We start from the raw sequence: 13,496 nt of genomic DNA, 5'->3' as shown, positions 1-13,496 counted from the left end.
AATTTTTCCTCCTATTAAACAGCATTGTTGTTGTGCTCGCAATAACACTTCCCTAAAACATAAACACAACACACAACCACTAACAGCACGTCTGAAAGTGTTTTTGTCCTCTTATACTACAGTGATTAAAGAATGGCACAGCATATGTTTTTATCCATTTACAGTCATAATTAGGTGGCACAGTGGTGTAGTGTTTAGCACTGTCACCTCACAGCAAGAAGGTTCTGGGTTCAAGCCCAGCAGCTGACAAGGGTCTTTCTGTGTGGAGTTTGCATGTTCTCCCCGTGTCCGCGTGGGTTCATCCGGGTGCTCCAGTTTCCCCCACAGTCCAAAGACATGCAGGTTAGGTTAACTGGTGACTCTAAATTGAGCGTAGGTGTGAATGTGAGTGTGAATGGTTGTCTGTGTCTATGTGTCAGCCCTGTGATGACCTGGCGACTTGTCCAGGGTGTACCCCGCCTTTCGCCCGTAGTCAGCTGGGATAGGCTCCAGCTTGCCTGCGACCCTGCACAGGATAAGTGGTTATGGATGGATGGATGGATGGATGGATGGATGGATGGATGGATAGTTGTAATTAGCTGATCATGTTACTAAACTGTAAAATGAAACCTTTACAGTCTGTCCTGAGATGAAGAGTCTCCCATGTCAGAAAACTGACTGCTACAAAGCACTGATACTGGAGACTCCTTCTCCTTCCAAAAAAAAAATCCATTTATTATTAGACTTTGGTGTTGTGGCACGTCTGCCAGCCAATCTCTGTGAACGAGTTGCTACTATAGAAATGATGACTTGTTCGAATGAGCACATTAATATACACCTGTGATTTATAGCTGCAATACTGTCAGAGCTGCTGTTCTACAAAACAAACACCTTCTGGCCAATCAGAATCCAGAATTCAATCGTGCTGCTGTTCAGGAATATATAAATAGAATATGTTAAAAACTAAATAATTTATCCAGGGTCTTCAAGATCTATCTATCTATCTATCTATCTATCTATCTATCTATCTGTGTATGCTTTGTGCCACAGTGAACTGGCAGACTACACATTAGCTTTATGAGCACATTTTGAAAAGTGCTGACTCATTGCATACACAGCACTAAATTAAGTGGGTCATCTTTAGCCCTGGAAAGTCTGGGATGAGTCGACGAACTCCAGGTTCAGGAGACGAATTCAGCCTCCTACTCCACTGCTAACAATAATAATAACCATGCTGATAATACCAAGCCAGCAAATGAGGTCGTGCTAACTGGGCTATGATCAGTGATGCTAATAGGGAAGATGTACTAAGCTGTAGTAAAGGTTCATTTAAAGGGTTGTTTGAAATCTATTTGCATGCTATTGTTATAATTGTATTCTGTGTGATATACACAGTGCCTTGCAAAAGTATTCATCTCCCTTGGTGTTTGTCCTGTTTTGTTGTATTACAAACTGGAATTAAAATGGATTTCTGGAAGGTGAGCGCCATTTGATTTACACAACATGCCTGCCACTTTAAAGGTGAAAATTGTTGTTTTATTGTGACACAAACAATAATTAAGATGAAAAACAGAAATCTGGAGTGTGCATAGGTATTCACCCCCTTTCGCATGAAACCCCTAAATAAGAGCTGGTCCAACCAATTCACTTCATAGGTCACGTAATTAGTTGATTAAGATCCACCTGTGTGCAATCAAAGTGTCACATGATCTGTCACATGATGTCTGTATAAATCAACCTGTTCTGGAAGGACCCTGACTCGGCAACACTACTAAGCAAGCGACATGAGAACCAAGGAGCCTCCAAACAGGTCAGAGACAAATGGCCCTTTTCCACTACCCTTTTTCAGCTCACTTCAGCCCGACACGGCTCGCGTTTCGACTACCTCAGAACAGCACGACTCAGCTCGCTTCAGCCCTGCTCAGCACCCAAAACTCGCACGGTTTTGGAGTAGGGCTGAAGCGAGCCAAACCGAGCTGAATGAGGCTGGGGGCGTGAGCAGACATTCCCCTGTGCACTGATTGGTGAGGAGGAGTGTCCTCACATGCCCACACACGCCCCGCGAGCACTCTGGGATCTGTAAACACCGTAAACCCGGAAGAAGGAGAATTACGTATTACGAGAATTTCTGAAGCCTTATGCGCCTCGCCTCATCTATACGCTCTTGCCAGTATCTGTTGGCGTTGTCGGTGACAACAAGCCACAGCACCAAGACCAGCAACACTAACGACTCCATGTCCTCCATGTTTATTGTTTACTATCCGGGTCGTGAGACTACCGCTTAAAAGGTCACTGATGTCACTGTTTGCGCCGCTTAACGACATCACGTGACGTCCACCCACTTTTGCTAACTCCACCCAATGTGTCCACCCACTTCCAGCCAGCACAGTTCAGCGCGGTTGTAGTCGAAATGCAACTCCAACAGCCCCGCTCAGCTCGACTCAGCCCAACTCAGCACGGCACGGCTCAGCCCGACTCAGCCGCGTTGGTAGTGGAAAAGCAGCAAAAGTTGTGGAGAAGTGTAGATCAGGGTTGGGTTATAAAAAATATCTCAAACTTTGAATATCCCACAGAGCACCATTAAATCCATTATAGCAAAATGGAAAGAATATGGCACCACTACAAACCTGACAAGAGAAGGCCACCCACCAAAACTCACAGACCGGGCAAGAAGGGCATTAATCAGAGATGCAACAAAGACACCAAAAATAACACTGAAGGAGCTGCAAAGATCCACAGCGGAGATGGGAGTATCTGTCCACAGGATCACTTTAAGCCGTACACTCCACAGAGTGGGGCTTTATGGAAGAGTGGGCAGAAAAGTCATTGCTTAAGAAAACATGTTTGGAGTTTGCCCAACAGCATGTGACAGATTCTCCAAACACATGGAAGAAGATTCTCTGGTCAAATGAGACTAAAATTTATCTTTTTGGCCATCATGGGAAATGCCATGTGTGGTGCAAACCCAACACCCTGAGAACACCATTCCTACAGTGAAGCATGGTGGTGGCAGCATCATGCTGTGGGGATATTTTTCATCTGCAGGGACAGGAAAGCTGGTCAGGACTGAAGGAAAAATGGATGGCACTAAACACAGAGCAATCCTGGAGGAAAACCTGTTTGAGTCAGCCAGAGGTTTGAGACTGGGACAAAGGTTGACGTTCCAGCAAGACAATGACCCTAAACATACTGCTAAAGCTACACTGGAGTGGTTTAAAGGGAAACACACGCCATGCTGGCATGAGGTTTAGGAGGAGGAGGAGGAGGAGGGTTATAATATATATATTCACCGATCAATCATAAAATCAAATCCACTGACATGCGAAGTAAATAACATTGATTATTTCATTACAGTGGCGCCTGCCAAGGGGTGGGATATATTAGGCAGCAAGAGTCAGTTCTTGAGGTTGATGTGTTGGAAGCAGGAAAAATGGGCAAGCGTAAAGATCTGAGCGACTTTGACAAGGACCAAATTGTGATGGCTAGATGACTGGGTCTGAGCATCTGCAAAATGGCACATCTTGCGGGGTGTTCCTGGTGTGCAGTGGTTAGTACCTACCAAAAGTGGTCCAAGGAAGGACAACCAGTGAACCGGCGACAGGGTCACGGGTGTCAAAGGCTCATTGATTCGTATGGAGCACAAAGGCTAACCGATGTAGTCCAATCCAGAAGAAGAGACGATCTACTGTAGCACAAACTGCTGAAAAAGTTAATGCTGACACCTTTCTGTTTGAGCCAGCATGTAATATCCGACTGTGTAATATCCTCTATATACAGTACTATCCAATATCAATGAACTCAACAGCTTGTTAAAACCCGACCATCACAGCTGGCTAGTCTGCGTTTACTGTGACCCTGACAGATGTGTTTTGCTACGCCACTGACACTCTATGAGATAACTTGTGGCACAAGAAGTCTGTGTGCGAGAGACAAAAGACACACACATGGGCAGATGAAGGAGTCTCTTGTTCTCTACGGAGATATTTTTCATAAGACCGTCAGCTGGAGTACTGCGGACATCCAAACAAAAACAGCATTTACAGCAACAAAAACAGATGTTCGTACACAATCCACTTATTTATCTCCCCTGACTGTGGCGCACATGGCTGGACTGCTCTTCCACAGGAAGTCCTACAATAATCGGTGCTATCACCACATATGCAAGGCCAAGCAAAACTCTGTTAAAGTCCTTCAAGATGCTCATTTCACTGAAAGTTGAAGCTCAGTGCTGTTTGAGAACAGCACTGATCTCTATGAAGAGCAGTGAATAATATTCATAATCAAATCTGGTTGGTCAGAAGGTGTCGATTCATTTTCTCAGACATTAGCTCCAGCTGCAAGGCAAACTACAACCTTCAAATTGGAAACTCATTAATATTGTAACATTTATGGAAGGAGTCTCCAGTGTCAGTGCGCTATCATGATGTGTGTGTCTCAGTAAAACAAACACACTGCTTTAACATAAGTGATAACAGGAACCAACTTGTTTCTATGACATTGAATGTAACAATAAATGGACAAAATATACTTAACAGTTATTCCACGAAATCGAGTCGTACATGAGCTGATAACCAACGAGGCACGTAGCACTGAGTTGTCTATAAACCATGTACGACGAGACTGAGTGGAATAACTGGTTTATTATATCCACATTCACGGGATTTTGAGAAACGAAGCATTTTTATTTTTTGCAAAGTCGATAAACAAAAACTTTATACAAAACGTCCGACAAAATCATTTCGGCTTAGAATGTAAACAAACCGGCAAAATGACAGGAGCAATTTGTGAAAAATACGATAATAATAATTCTTGAAAAAAAAGATACCTTCTTACCATGAAATACTTTTATTCCATAATTTGTTGCTTTTTTTGTATTTTGAGGGGTTTTGTTTTCGAGTAGAATTTTTATTTCGTCCTCGTTGATTTTATCAACATGTTCCACCATTTTGTTTTTCTCTACTCACGGTATATGAGCTGATATCCTATTAGTAGAGTAACCAATCAGAGCAGGTGACTGCTCATATCCAGTGAATACGAATGGAATAAAATGTCATATTCTTTAATAAATAAAATGGCTGTCAAAAAGATGAACAAATCACTTCAGGTTGTGCTGTTATTGTAAAACAATCAACTTTGTTGTAGTAGCTCCACTTTGCGTATCATTTGGTCGCTGATTATTTTCCAACAGCGCGATTACAATTTTGTGTGAATTAAATAATGATTACATCATGCTTTTTTATCCATTTATGGTTACATTTAATGTTGGGAAACAAGTCATTTCCTGTTATCGCTTGTGTTATAGTAGCTATAAACAGTCATCTCGGTCACCTCAGTTTATCAGACACGCAAAGCAGTTCAAGTTTGCAAAACAAACCTAAATATGCAAATGAATATGAAGAAACCCGAACACTAACGTCTTCACAAGGAGACTGTGGCTAATGCAGGAGCGTGCAGTTGTGCTTCAAAGCTGCTCTTTGAATGGGCAAGTATCTGTAACATGAAGTGTCACGCCTTCCCTCAGATGTGCGGCCAACAGAATTTCAAGAATCACGGCGGTGCGTAGGCCTGCAGTCGACTTCATTAAAGACGAACAAAGCTCAATGAAACAAAGCAAACTTGTAGGCACAAAGAAACACGAGTGTGCTGTTTGTCTTTGCAGAATGAATGAACAATACGTCCAGTTGTGTGCAAAATGAATAATTCACATCAGTGTGTTTGGACATGAACTCGACAGCGAGTAAGATGTAAAAATCTCAGCAATCCAATATCATGGGAATTTAGTGTTAAAACAGCAAATGCTCACCTGAAAATGTGTGCAAAATATATATTTTTTTCATTTAGTAAAGAAAGATGCACGGTGGTGTAGTGGTTAGCGCTGTCGCCTCACAGCAAGAAGGTCCGGGTTCGAGCCCCGGGGCCGGCGAGGGCCTTTCTGTGCGGAGTTTGCATGTTCTCCCTGTGTCCGCGTGGGTTTCCTCCGGGTGCTCCAGTTTCCCCCAAAGACATGCAGGTTAGGTTAACTGGTGACTCTAAATTGACCGTGAATGTGAGTGTGAATGGTTGTCTGTGTCTATGCCCATGTTTACATTAGACCGTATCAGTGGATCATCAGATTAACATTTTTAAAACGATTAGTGTGCACACAGCAATACCAATACACGATTTGCGTGCACACAGCAACGCCAATACAAGGATACGCTCGGCTCCGCAGGCATCCTGCGCTCCAAATCACTCCGCCCTGAACAGCGAGTGCCCTCTGGAGGGTGCGCACTCCGGCCCTGCGCAGCTCACAGAGCGCGCGAGTGAAGTGAACAAGCTGTGATTCGGGACTGAGCCGCTGTGTGTGCGATCCCAGCGCATATCACTTACCACTTGCAAGTGGAAGGATGGCAAGCCTAAAGACAATCATAACTACACAATGGGCAGTATTTGCATCAGTATTTGCAGTATTTTCATACTTTTATACTCTTTAATGAAAGGTGATACAAGGCGGAAGTCCGTGCCGTTTTTCAGCAGTCGCGTCACATGACCAACGCCAGCGAATCAGGAAGGTGGATGTCACAGTGACGTTGTCCAATGAGACGCCAGCTAGAGCTCAGCACAGCGTATCCGCGTATTCTGAATGTTTACACAGCACCGGACCAGACACGATCTGGATTGAATACGTGGACGCTGGCAGATTCCCGTTTCCCGGCGTTTCCAGGCGGTTTAATGTAAACGGACAGTGCATCCGCGAAGAAAACGAGACAGATACGGTCTAATGTAAACGTAGCCTATGTGTCAGCCCTGTGATGACCTGGCGACTTGTCCAGGGTGTACCCCGCCTTTCGCCCGTAGTCAGCTGGGATAGGCTCCAGCTTGCCTGCGACCCTGTAGAACAGGATAAAGCGGCTACAGATAATGAGATGAGAGAGAGATGATGCAACATCATTGTAACCATTTATTTTTCCATTTAATGTTGTGAAAAGTTACTGGGGGAAAAAAGTGACCGCTTTATCTCTGACTGTTAAAAAGCACTCACACTAGAGACTCCTTCCATAAATGTCCACAGCACGGCTCCTCACAGAATCCATAACTACTCACGTCTGCCATGCAAGTCCCTGTTGCTATAGAAACCATTTATTATATGATTATTGTTGTACCGTAAGCTTACGGTACTATAAACATGATTAAAACTGCGTTTTGAGGATTTCCGCCAACAAACTCACTCTCATAGTTTCATAGTTATTGATTGTTTTTGTGCACATTGGTCTTCACACTGAGACATCCAGTAGCCACAGACTTAAAGTGCCATTCCACCATTGGATGTATTTTTTGGCATAAAATACAATATATTTTATGACAACATGACTAGACAGAGAAATCTTTTAGCTTCAAAATGATATATCAAACATAATTTTTTGACAACGACAAGTATATTAATTTTGCGACCAAAGTCACCTACCCTTTTAATTTCCGCGCGGTAGTGAAACGTGATGTCATCGGCAGGTTCCCCTTCTTGTGTACCACGTCACGTGTGACGTGGCACAGATTATCAGCAATGGTGGATAGAACGCGATTGTCAGCTTCGGAAAAGAAGAGAAGGAAAATAGCAAGTGATGCCCAAAGGAGACGGTCGATGGTGAATATTGGCACAGCAATCGACAAGTGGAAATCGCGCTCCATCCGCCATTGCTGATAATCTGTGCCACGTCACACGTGACGTGGTACACAAGAAGGGGAACCTGCCGATGACATCACGTTTCACTACCGCGCGGAAATTAAAAGGGTAGGTGACTTTGGTCGCAAAATTAATATACTTGTCGTTGTCAAAAAATTATGTTTGATATATCATTTTGAAGCTAAAAGATTTCTCTGTCTAGTCATGTTGTCATAAAATATATTGTATTTTATGCCAAAGAATACATCCAATGGTGGAATGGCACTTTAAGTGCTATTCATATGAGAGATATGCATTTGGGGAGGAGTTTGAGTAAAAAAAAAAAAAAAATGTCTCATTTACACACAATTCCAACCTTAAGTTTATTAAAATGATGTATGCACAACAAGTCAGGCTGAAATGTATGTTTTGGACTGTAAAGATCCTGAAAAAACTATAAAATGTCTTTCAAGGCCATTCTTACGTACATTTTCCCACTGAGGAAAGTACTACTACTACTACTACTACTACTACTACTCAGGTCGATGTCTCAGGACAACGAGAATGATAATGCCAAACATTCCTATCCAACATGCTAGACTCCAGCTCGTCGATGTGTTGCAGGCCTGTGTCTCTGAGGAGCGTGTCGACGAATGTTGACTGTGGTCTTCCACGTGACGAGGAACCGTGGGTTGGCTGCCTAGTGACTGTATGGTGGGCAGGCGACGACTTGTCTCTGAACACGTGACCAGCAAGATTGAGTATACGGATTCGAATAGTATCAGAGACTTTTGGTAGTTTGCCATGTAGCGTCTCGTCGTCAACTCTGTCCCTCCAGCTAAAATTTAGAACCTTCCTCAACATGCGGAACATCTCTTCCTGCTTGGTCAGTGACCAAGTGGAGCTTCCAGACAGAAGGATCGTTTCAACAGTTGCTTGGAATAACTGTATCTTCTTGATCTTGTTTGTTGAATCAGAGTGCTTTAAAGTCGGCTTGAGAATCAATTCAGGCAAGCCAAAAGCAATGTACTTCAATGTGGATGTTCGACCATTGCACACTATGGATGGGTTACAAATAAATCAAGCCTTGACTGAGTGTGGTGATCAAGATTTTAAATACCTTGGCTGTTGGTGCAACAAAGAGAGAGAGCTCTATACTCGCAAAGCCCTTGCCTGGAAATCTCTACTCAAGCTCAACAAAATCTGGACTAGTGATATGCCAAACTGAGAAAAGAAAGAGCATGTTAATCAGAGATATAGCTGATCTCAATAACGCAAAAGTTATAAATGAAATTACGGTGTAGTGCATGAGTGCTTGGTCAGCTTATCCTTCAAACCATGGGCAGGTTTTCTTTGTAGGACAGGAGCTCATCAAAATAAATAAATAAATAAATAAATAAATAAAAGAGCATGTTAATCAGAGATATCGCTCATCTCAACAAAAGGAAAAAGTGTAGCGCATGAGTGCTTGGTCAGCTTATCCTTCAAACCATGGGCAGGTTTTCTTTGTATGACAGGAGCTCATCAGAGTAACTATATGGGGGGGCACGGTGGTGTAGTGGTTAGCATTGATGCCTCACAGCAAGAAGGTCTGAGTTCGAGCCCCATGGTTAACTGGTGACTCTAAATTGACCGTAGGTGTGAATGTGAGTGTGAATGGTTGTCTGTGTCTATGTGTCAGCCCTGTGAATCACAGAGCATTTTTTAACATAGTTACTGGGAGACCAAATGGTCTCCCAGTGGCCAGATTTGGTCTCCTAGTAGTCAATGCCAAACCAGCTTCACTAGGAGACCAAATTTTAAACCAAGTTATGTCTTATCATTTGGTTCAATCAGTTGCAATTAATTAACCAAGTACCATGTAAATATACATTTAACAAGGAAAACTTGGCACTGCATTAACTATGTTGATATTATGCTGGCTGAAACGAGGATTCGTAATGCGGCAATTTGCATCACAGCTGCATAGACTCTGGGGCCTGTGATTGTATTGCCTAGACCAGTTGGTCTCCTAGTGGAAAATCCTTAAAAAATGCTCTGCCTGTGATGACCTGGTGACTTGTCCAGGGTGTACCCCGCCTTTCGCCCGTAGTCAGCTGGGATAGGCTCCAGCTTGCCTGCGACCCTGTAGAAGGATAAAGCGGCTAGAGATAATGAGATGAGATGAGATTGTATATATGACCTTGATTTGAGCACAAATGTAACTGTGTGTGTAAAAAGTACAATGCAAAATAATATTAAGTGCTGGATCAAGTGCTATTTTAAACGCTGATGAGTAATCAACGTAGAAGCCATGTTCTAATACACTACTAGTACAGCGATAATTATAATGACATACCTAAACTAGTGTGAGCTTTAATTCAGTGCTTAATACCTTCGATTTATACAGAATCACTGTATTTAAAGGGTCTGTTTTGCATTTTTTAGATTTTTATATGATGTTGTTTTATATGACATGATTGACGGCAAATTTACAAAAGCAGTCTGCATTTTCTATCCCTGCTTTTGTGTGTGTGTGTTTAAAGGCGGTGAGCTAGACACTATTACACAACCCCGTCTCGGACAGTCCTGCTCAAGAAAAATCTGGCAACCGCGCAGACCTGAACTCAAGAAAATCAACTGAAGAACAGGCGTAACCCGACTCTAAATATGCCTGACTTTCCCCACATGAACACTGACGTAACTTGCAGACTCCAAAAGTAGACAGCCCTACTGTATTACTTATACTTATGTATTTATAACATTTTAGTATCTTATATCTCGCCAGCCAGGGCGGATATGAAGAATGATGTGGATATGAGGAAAGATTCTACGCCAAATATTAATAAGTATCTAAAAGTAGCAATAGCTCGAAGCCCTTCCTCATTTGAAGCCATGAATCTATTGAAGTCACTCAGGATGAGGATATTTACAGCATATAATGACAATAAGATATTGTTGAGGTTGATTTGCGTATTGCAGCCTTCCTGCAGTGGATCGGTATTGCACAGGGCAATAATATCGCGATAATTAAACGATACATTGTGCAGATCGATTTGAAATCCAGCTGAAAGTGAATGAGGTTTAGTAGTAGTGTTTTTTATTTAAATAACATGCTAAAGGATGCCCTTGGCATTGACCCACAGGTGAATGACATGGAAGCAGCTAATGCATGTTTGGAGTTTCCTGGAAAATAAATACAAACATAAATAAATAGATGGATAGATAGATAAACAGATAGACAGACAGATAAATAAAATGCACGCAGTGCAACTATGTCATCCGTAGCCTAGCAGCTTAGCATGATCCGAAGCCTGAACAGCAACACAAGCCAGATGTTTGTGCCAAAGTGCAACACTGTAAATGTGCGCAAAGGCACCGCAAACACAAATCACGGCGTCTTAATCAGCGGTGCAAATCAATTTCACGTGCGACTTACGGTCTCGTGACGTCGCAGTCGGTGTCATCATGCCTTGACGCAGATCCCGGTGTGCAACATGACGGCCTCGCCTTTAATAAAGGCGCCTAGATTTCTGTACAGTTATTAATATGGATATTATAATCTAAGCTGAATGAAGAACGCGCGCGCGTGTCATTACAGCCCAGGTTTCCTCGCACGTGCGGTGTATAAGTAACATCTGGAGCTTTGCGTGCGCGCGCGTGTAAATGTGGGAGGAGCGCGCGCCACAGCAGCCGCTTGGCTCGGCGACGGCGCGCGCACCAATCCGCGGCGCGCGCACTTGTTGGATTGCAGTTGCTAGGATTTGTTTGGCGGTTTGATCAGAGAAACAGCAACAGTGCCAGGGGCGTGACAATGTGTCAGCCCCGCCCCAGTCCCCGCCCCCTTGCATTTTCCCTCCCTCCATCCATCCATCCATTATCTGTAGCCGCTTTATCCTGTTCTACAGGGTCACAGGCAAGCTGGAGCCTATCCCAGCTGACTACGGGCGAGAGGCGGGGTACACCCTGGACAAGTCGCCAGGTCATCACAGGGCTGACACATGCCCCTTTTCCACCAAAGAAGTTCCAGGGCGGGCGGCACGGTGGTGTAGTGGTTAGCGCTGTCGCCTCACAGCAAGAAGGTCCTGGGTTCGAGCCCCGGGGCCGGCGAGGGCCTTTCTGTGTGGAGTTTGCATGTTCTCCCCGTGTCCGCGTGGGTTTCCTCCGGGTGCTCCGGTTTCCCCCACAGTCCAAAGACATGCAGGTTAGGTTAACTGGTGACTCTAAATTGACCGTAGGTGTGAATGTGAGTGTGAATGGTTGTCTGTGTCTATGTGTCAGCCCTGTGATGACCTGGCGACTTGTCCAGGGTGTACCCCGCCTTTCGCCCGTAGTCAGCTGGGATAGGCTCCAGCTTGCCTGCGACCCTGTAGAAGGATAAAGCGGCTAGAGATAATGAGATGAGATGAGTTCCAGGGCTGGTTCGGGGCCAGTGCTTAGTTTGGAACCGGGTTTTCTGTTTCCACTGACAAAGAACTGGCTCTGGGGCCAGAAAAAACGGTTCCAGGCTAGCACCAACTCTTTGCTGGGCCAGAGGAAAGAACCGCTTATGTCAGCGGGGGGGGGGGCGGAGTTGTTAAGACCAACAACAATAGCAAGACCGCGAAAGGTCGCCATTTTTAAGCGACGAGAAGCAGCAGTTGTACAAACGCGAAGTCATCCATTATTATTGTTGTTGTTGTTGCTGCTTCTTCTCCGTGTTGTTGTTGCTTCGATGTTCGCGCCAAGGTTTATGCAAACGCAGCAACGTAACTGACGTATACAGCGACGTAATGACATGGCTCCCCTTAGCACCCCGAGCTATGGAAAAGCAAACTGGTTCTCAGCTGGCTCGCAACCAGCACCAGCACTGGCCCCGAACCAGCCCTGGAACTGATTTGGTGGAAAAGGGGTAACAAGACACAGACAACCAGTCACACCTACTTATTCAGGTGACATTGGGCATACCTAACAACCTGTGTTTTCTCCCCCCCCCCCCCCAAATCTGTCCCTCTGAGTTACATGTCGGTCCTGGGACCGAGATGCTGACCTCTTCTGCTCCTCAGACCTGCCTGATCCATCCTGGTGCCCTGTGTCTGGTTGGAGTCTCATCGCATCGCTCCTGTGGAGGGTGGCCCCATGTGGACAGTTGGGGGTCGCGCCTGGAGGACGCTCTGGACTTTTGCAGTGGTGCTTTTGTGGCTGGGGACTGCAGTTGACTTGCTGACTTTAGGACTATGGTTGTTGTGAACGCTTTTGCGCTCGGGTTTCTGTCGGTGGGGGGTTTATAGCATCAACGAAGCTGACTTTATGTTAGGACTGTTAATGTTATAGTCATGTTGTCTGTTGTTGCCCGGATGGGGATGGGTTCCCTTTTGAGTCTGGTTCCTCTCAAGGTTTCTTCCTCATGTTGTCTGAGGGAGTTTTTCCTTGCCACCGTCGCCACAGGCTTGCTCATTGGGGATAGATTAGGGATAAAATTAGCTCCTATGTTAAGTCGTTCAAATTCTGTAAAGCTGCTTTGCGACAATGTTTATTGTTAAAAGCGTTATACAAATAAACTTGACTTACGGTCAATTTACAGTAGCGTCACCAATTAACCTAACCTGCATGCCTTTGGACTGTAGGGGAAACCAGAGCACCCAGAGGAAACCCATGCAAACATGGGGAGAACATGCAAACTCCACACAGAAAGGCCCTCGTCAGCCGCCAGGCTCAAACCCAGGACCTTCTTGCTGTGAGGCGACAGCGCTAACCACTACACCACCAATGCCGGGGTGGCCCTATATTTAGCCGGGACCATCCCTGGCCCAAACCATCAATGGTGGCCTGCTTGGAGCATGGGGAAAATAATTTTCACTAATTTTGGTCACTGATCTTATTCTTGCATTAATCATCAATTCAGCTGCACTCTGCATTT

General features: G+C 44.6%; 1 protein-coding gene across 2 annotated transcripts in view; it reads right to left on the bottom strand.

Moving 5' to 3' along the window:
* tiam1b (TIAM Rac1 associated GEF 1b) overlaps positions 1-11,099 on the bottom strand; it is a 119,627-nt gene extending 108,528 nt beyond the window's left edge. For both annotated transcript variants that reach the window (XM_060943337.1, XM_060943338.1), the window contains exon 1: positions 11,037-11,099. The gene's annotated coding sequence lies outside the window, so the exon portion shown is untranslated. The remainder of the gene's footprint in view (positions 1-11,036) is intronic.
* Positions 11,100-13,496: the final 2,397 nt, after the last annotated feature.

The sequence above is a fragment of the Neoarius graeffei genome, chromosome 16, assembly GCF_027579695.1.
Source record: "Neoarius graeffei isolate fNeoGra1 chromosome 16, fNeoGra1.pri, whole genome shotgun sequence".
In the NCBI taxonomy this organism is placed as follows: domain Eukaryota; kingdom Metazoa; phylum Chordata; class Actinopteri; order Siluriformes; family Ariidae; genus Neoarius; species Neoarius graeffei.
The sequence above is the reverse complement of the archived record's forward strand: the minus strand, read 5'-3'. Positions and strand labels throughout refer to the sequence as shown.